General features: G+C 33.3%; 1 long non-coding RNA gene across 1 annotated transcript; it reads left to right on the forward strand.

The window, feature by feature from the left end:
* Positions 1-1869, forward strand: LOC148789449 (uncharacterized). Its single transcript, XR_016067335.1, has 3 exons — positions 1-154; positions 668-734; positions 1579-1869. It is a non-coding gene; the product is annotated as an uncharacterized LOC148789449 (long non-coding RNA).
* The last annotated feature ends 5934 nt before the right edge of the window (positions 1870-7803 follow it).

A 7803-nucleotide genomic window follows, 5' to 3' on the forward strand; every position in this document is an offset into this window, starting at 1 on the left:
TGAGAGTAGGCTTGGTGGGCCATCACCCCCACCGCCTCACTCTCTTGTCCTTTTCTTTGTTACACACACACACACATTCACAATACACATAACACACACACACTTGCAATTGTGAGAATTGCAATTCTCGGTCGAAAAAAGAAAACTAACAGAGGTACGAAAATCGTAATTTTAATTTTTATTAATTTATATAATTATATTATTTAATTAGTCCATTTATTAAATGTTGTTTATATTGAGCGATGTACTATTTAACCGGAATATTTTACGAGTTTGGGTATTTAAAATAGTGTTGAATTAAATATCAAATCAGATATAAAAATGATATCGTTGGTTAATTAGATTATTAAATTTGTTAGATTTAAATACTACTATAGCCGATTTATACAATTTTATCGGAATTATTAGCCAAATACGCAATTCTATGTATTATTGTTTAATTAAATTATATAATAGCGAGAAATTGATAGAAAATTCATAGAAATAATTCAAAAATTATATTTAATAAATGGTATGTTAATAAAGAGGAAAAACGAAGATTTATATTTCGATAGCAATGGAATATTAAATAATTATTAGAAATTATACGAATAATATTTAATATTATATTTAAAAGAAATTACGATGTTCTCCATATATTAACTGCATGTGGTATAACTTATTATAGGATACGGAGGTAAAGTGAAAGACCGAACCACTACCTATTAGATAGATAAAAGCGTTGTAAGGTCGAGGTAAGTACATAATTAGTATTATCTATATATGTCCCATTTCTTCGTGGTATTACTGTCATATAAATATGTGGTTCATGTTGACATTGATTTATCTGAAAATATATGAGTGGTGAATGATTTAATTTGATTGACGATATTGTGTACGTGAAACGAGAAAATACGTTGAAGTATTATGTTTGTTGTTTGATGTGTTGTGGATGTCTGAAAATGAGAATATGTTGATATATTATTTTACATTACTAGTTGCTTACAAGAATGGTGATATGTGGAAATGAGGGAGTTGTGGAAATTGAATATACTTGTGGTGTGAATACCCCTTGATGTGTTGAAAAGCCAGTAAGGTGAAATGATATGAAAAGAACGATGTTGCGATATGAAAAAAAATATGATATGAAAAGAGAGATGCTGCGATATGAAAGAAAAATATGATATGAAAAGAGCGATGTTGCGATATAAAAAAAATAATGTGATATGAAAAGAGCGATGCTACGATATAAAAGTGCGATGCTGCAATATAAAAGAGCTATGATGCGAAATGAGATTGATGAGCCGGCTGTAAAGGGGACTCACTTGAACTTATATAACGGTGAGATTGAGTTGACGAGAAAAATCCGATATCACCTTCTGGTAAGCAAACTAGGAAAAAGGAAAGTTTAATTGATTGTCTTATTGCGATATCTATGTAGTGTAATAAAGTCGATTATGTGGGGATTAAATTGACTGTATTCCATGTATGTTGCCTACTTATCTTGTTTGGGGTTATATTTGATATACATATATAGATAGGGCTGGTTATTTATTTAATGAGTTGCAGACTAATTCATCTGCTGACATTTTCTTTCAGAAGTAGACTTTGAGGTGTCTGACTATTGAAGACTAGGTCTACGCGTTATACTCAGGCAAGTCGGGCCAGTATGCAGTTTTCTCCTCTTTGTCAGTTAGAGTACAAATCACATTTTATTTGTATAGAGAGAACATAAGCGTGGGGATTACCTGTGATGGATTACTTGTGGTGTTTGATATATATATATAATGTTGTGGGTTGATTATGCCTGTTATGACGTTGAGATTACGTATAAATATTGATTAAATGATTATGTGCATTTATATATAAACAGAGGGATTACTTTAAATATGACGTTTAGAGAAGATATAGTCCTAGTAGCGTTAGAGGGTGCTACACTTCCTCTCTCTCTATCTATCTATCTCTCTCTCTCTCTCTCTCTCCCCTATATCAGTGCCCCCTTCTCCAATATCAATGTCCTCCCTATATGTAATCTACTTTTGGTGGTTTTTTGAATATAATAATAAGAACATAAGAAAAACAAGAAATCTTCTTCTTCTCTTGCTCCCGATTAAAAAAAAAAAAGTTCTTTGTGAACTTTGTTCCTTAGTGGAAGTCTAAGAGGGTTTGCTTGACTGAGCCTTTTGTGGTAAGATTTGGATATTTTCAATCGGTGTAGTGGTTGCCGGTCTTAGTGGCCATAGGCTACCCTCTGCTACATCTGGCCCCTGAGCCAACTACTTTGTTGATCTCGTTATGTTTATCACTGCTTCTGTAGATTTATTAATATTCTGATAGTTATATTCTGATCTGTATATGTTGTGTTATTTTGTAATATTGGTTTGTAATATTAAGGGTTTTCATAACCTACTATTCGTTGTAATAGTTGTTTAAGGCATTTGTTATTTGGGCTAACTACTGAAGGGCTTTCACTAACAGTGGTAGAGCCTTCGGGTTCTCTTCCTTCGGGTGACCGGTTAGATCGTCTTCATTTGAATTTTATTTTCTTTACGAAATAACCTCTTGATTTTTCCGTTTGTGTGATATCTATGATTACTACTTAGTGCGTTCTGTTTTCTGCTTACTGCTTATTTATGAAAATCTGCAATATTTTTTGAAAATTATTTTCTAAATTTATGATATTAATCGCTTTGTGCAAAAAATTGTCTAGTGCGTAAAATAACTTAGTGTTGGTATTTTCAAAGCTATTGATGGGAGATACTCTGAAAATATTTCTGAAGGAAAGAAAATAGAAAATGATGAATATGCCTACTGTTCTATAATTTTGAATCTGTCTGATACTGTTTTGAAAAAAGTTAGTAAACAAGGTTCAACTAAAGATTTGTGGAATAAGTTAGAGGAATTCTATACTGAAACATCCTTACCTAGTAAATTATTTTTACTTGAAAAAATTTTCAGATACAAAACTAGATTTGTTTTAAAACATTGAGGAAGATTTGGATGATTTTACAAAAATAATTCAGGATATCAAGTTAACTAGAGATAAAAATATTGATGATTACTCTCCTATTGTTATTTTGAATGCTATTCCTGATGCCTATAGTGATGTTAAAGCTGCTATAAAATATGATATGGATAATGTAAACTTAAACACTGTAGTTAATGGATTAAAAAGTAAAGAAATGGATCTTAAAACTAATATATCTAATCAGGTCCAAAATGAAGTAAACCATGTTAGAGGAAGAACCAAATATAGAAATTCTAAAAATAAACATAGTAAAGGTAGGAGTACAAGTCATAGCAGGTCAAAATATAGAACTAGGGATGAAAAATCTTGGGATAGAGATGTTATAATTATGGATTAAAAGGATATTTTATTAAAAACTTTAGAAAGCTCGAAAGAGATGATAAAAATAATGAAGATGCAAATGTGACCACCGAAGAGATTATGAAGAAGTATATATGGTTTGTTAATTTCTTCTTTAACAATAAATGACTGAAAATTGAAACCAATAGAAATAGCTTCAAATTCTTGAACTTAGGATAGTTGAATATCTTTAGTATTCTTTGCACTTTCTAATCCATATATGTACAGATCTTTTTTCTTTTTTTGCAGGCACTATCTCGACGAATGACAATAATGATGTCAAATCCAATTTTCTGGACCTGGTCCCATTTTTTGGAGGTCCTGGTCCAAGGTGGAAAATGTTGAAAAATTATGGCTCATGACCTAAATTGGAAAGGCCCAACCCCGCACCACCCAATGCCACACACCTAGATGGCTAAACCCATTCCACTACCCTGGCTTGCTTGTGTGTTGGCTCAACCCACTCTCTCCACTTGGCCCACTTGATTTGACCCAACTCTCTTGTTCTTTTATCTCCACCCTTTCTGCAGAAATCCTAATCCTATTCTCTATTTCTCGTTTCTTTGTCTCTCCCTCCTTCTCATTTGGGTTTCTCCACCGTCGTCTTCCGCTCTCTCTTCGAAATCAATGACCCCTTCACCGATATCAATGTACTCCTTATATATAATCCATTTCTGGTGGCTTTTTGAATATAATAATAAGAACAGAAGAAAAATAAGAAATCTTCTTCTTCTCTTGCTCTCGATTAACTTTTTTCATTAGTGGAAACTTAAATGGGTCTCTGTGACTGAGCCTTTTGTGGCAAGATTTGGGTATTTGCAATCGATGTAGTGGTTGTCGGTCTTAGTGGCCGTGGGCTATCTTATGTCGGATCTGGCCCTTGAGCCAATTACTTCCTTGATCTCATTACGTTTATCACTGCTTTTGTAGATCTATAAATATTCTGATATTTATATTCTGATCTGTATATAAAATTATTTCAGTAATATCGGTTTGTAATATTAAGGTTTTTCGTAATCCACTATTCGTTGTAATAGTTATTTAGGGCATTCGTTATTTGAGCTCACTACTGGAGAGTTTTCACCCAACACCTTCCTTTCCCTTGAAGTTCTACCCATTCATTGTCGCCGTCACCATCACCCATCCAATTTTCCCTCGTTGCTGTCGACAGCTCCTTCCCCCTCATCGTAGTCGCGTTGCGCCTCCCTATTTTTCTAATTTTTTGTATATTTGTATTACTATTATTTGTACATTGCCTTTTCTTTAACACAAAGGGGTAAATTGGTATTTTTAGATAACAAGGGGGGGGGGGGGGATGCATTATTCCCATTTAACAAATACTCCACTACAATAGTCACGAAGTAGTATTTGTTAAGAAAACTATTAATTTCAGAAGGACTTTTTGTAATTTTTCAAACAGCGAGATAGTATTTATAATTAGATCGAATCTCATGAAAATTCATTGTAATTTATCCATAATTTAATAAGTATTCACATATATATATATATATAGATTTAATATGAAAATATTTTTAGTGCAATAAACTCAAAAGAAGATCTAAACTCGTGAAAACACGTGGAAAGAAAAATACATGAGCCAAATTTGAGTCATAAACAAGCTTCAACTTCGATCATATAGTCCTACTCATTGACAATTCAACATAATTACAATTTAATTATAATTTTCATGATTTTTACAGAAAAAAAATAATACCTATAATTTCACCAAACATACAATTATTTGTCTTATTTATGTGAATTTATTTTTATAATCTTTTATAATTATCGATTACCGACGAATATACGGATTTAATTATTGATATAATAATAACATCATTAATTTAAACACAACTACAAAAAATAAAATAAAATAGAATTTATAATAGACAATCCAATCGAAATAAAGTCCCTTCTTGAATTTTTGCGAACAGGAAATGCAAAAAGTTAGTGGGACATGCATCATTATCATCATCGTTTATATATAAAGCCTTGGGATGTCAATTCCAATTTCTCAAACGCGATTCGTTGTATGGCTGCGCTCAAATCTTTTGTCTGTTTCTTTGCTTTTTCAGATTTTCTTGGAAGTTGAAGAACATGGGATGCCTCTTATTCTATCAACATTATTTTGATTTTACTTATAATTTTGTTGAAAGGGATAATTGTATTATCCTTCATTAAGATTTGATATAATTATATATAAATTTTTTATAATTTAAAAAATTATATATATATTCGTAACGTCTGTTTTCGTCTAACAAATAAATTCATTCATTAGTAGAAATACATCAAATTGTCGATATGAGCAAAAAAATTGAATGAAAAGCCATATTTACTACCAATTGATTTAAAACTGACTTATTGCAAATCAAATAAATCTTCTCTGATCAAACTACCCTTCTAAGAGTGAAAATATATCTCCACACATACATTGCGTGTAACGATATAGAAATCAATGATACGTCAATTGGGAGTAAATATGCAATTTTTATTCATTTTTTTTACTGCCAATGTCGGAAAATTCGGTGAATTTTGACCAACAAATGAATCTATTTGTTATATGAAAACAAATGTTGGGTACACAACCTACGTGGTATTCTTTCTCACCGAATACCTAGCCAACTATTACACTGATTGGAGTACGAAACTCCTTAAAGATTACAGACCATAGATTACAGAGAAATTAAATAATACACAAGGAATTTAGAGATAAAAGAATAAAACCGTAATTTTCAAAGTGGCTTAGGAACAAAGCCTGATTCAGTTAGGGGCAGGTTCACGGTCACTTGGCACCGCACCCACAGAAACTTCGGCCCACGGTTGCTCCTCACATAGGGACAAGATCATAGAGATCAGAGAACCCAGAAACCCGTCACAACAGTACACTTCCGTTCACTCAGAACCTTTAATTAGAAAAGAGGGGTGGAGATATCTCACTGTGATTTCTCGGTTTCAAGGTATTCTTCAAGGAGTAGAACAACTCCTATTTATAGGAGAGGAAAAGAGAGCCGTTGGAAAGGTGGCGTTGGGGGGGCTTTCCTTAAGCCATCATCTTGGCTAAGGAAAGCCACCACCATTAACGATGGTGGACAAGGAAATAAGAATCTGCCATGGAAGGCAGTTTTCAAGGAGGGAGAGAAATCGCAGACAGCGGCGCACAAGAAGAAATGGAGAGAGTCAAACTAAATTAGGTTTAGGAAGTGGGCATAAATGTATAGATACCTGAGTCGGGTTAATGGGTTGGATATCGGGTCGGGGTGAGGGTCTTCTAAGTGGGCCGAGTGTAATGTGGATGAGCAATGGGCCTACCAAATATAAATTTGGTCCTTGGGCCATTAATATTAACAATCTCCACCTTTGACCAAGACCCACAATAGGGAAGAGATCCTGGAGTTTTATCACTGAATCAGTTTGTTTCATCATTGGCAAAAGAAGTTCACCGTGGATGTACCTATAGAGAATAAAACAACTTGAAAGCACATGTTAGTCCGGAATTAAATTCAGAATTTTTAAACACATATGAAATTTTTCAAGAGATAGACACTTGGTACCCATATCTATAGGATTATCCTCATTTTTTATTTTCTCCAACTTTACTACCTCTTTACTGACGATATCTCGAATGAAGTGATACCTTACGTCTATATGTTTCGTTCAATCATGAAACACGGGATTCTTACACAGTTGAATAGAGGATTGACTATCAGAGTATACCGTGAGTTTTTCATTTGAGAAACTAATTTCCTTAATGAGGCCATCTAACCAAATTGCCTCCTTGAAAGCTTCTATCGTGGCAATGTATTCTGCCTCTGTTGTAGAAAGGGCGACTATATGTTGAAGTTGGAATTTCTATCTTATGCAAGAACCACAAAATGTGAAAATGTAAGATGTTGTGGATTTTCTACTATCTCTGTCTTTTGCATAGTTAGAATCAACATAGCCAACAAGTTGAGTGTTCTTACTCCTTTTAGAAAACAAAATGCCAACATTTTCAGAGCCATGCAGATATTTCAAAAGCTATTTTAGAGCCTCCCAATAAGGAGGGCCAGGATTAGACATGTATCTACTTAAGCAACTAATAGCATATGCAATGTCGGGTCTCGTGCAAACCATGAGAAACATGATGGATCCAATCACATTAGAATAGGGAACTTTTTCCATCTTAGCCTTTTCAGTATCAGTTTTAGGGCCCTAATTTTTACTAAGTAGAAAATGGGCAGCAAGAGGCACAGAGGTTGGCTTGGAGTTTTCCATTGAAAATCTTTTTAAGATAGAAAGAATGTAGGATTTTTGATTTAGCAAAATAGTAGACTCTCCTTTATGTCTAACAATGTTCATGCCAAGAATACGTTTTGCATCACCTAGATCTTTCATTTCAAAAGTTTTGTGTAACTCTTTTTGCAAGAGATTAATGAGATGTAAGCTAGGACTAGCTATGAGCATATCATCCACATAAAGCA

Source organism: Sesamum indicum, linkage group LG1 (genome assembly GCF_026168435.1).
Source record: "Sesamum indicum cultivar Baizhima isolate 11 linkage group LG1, ASM2616843v1, whole genome shotgun sequence".
Lineage (NCBI taxonomy): Eukaryota > Viridiplantae > Streptophyta > Magnoliopsida > Lamiales > Pedaliaceae > Sesamum > Sesamum indicum.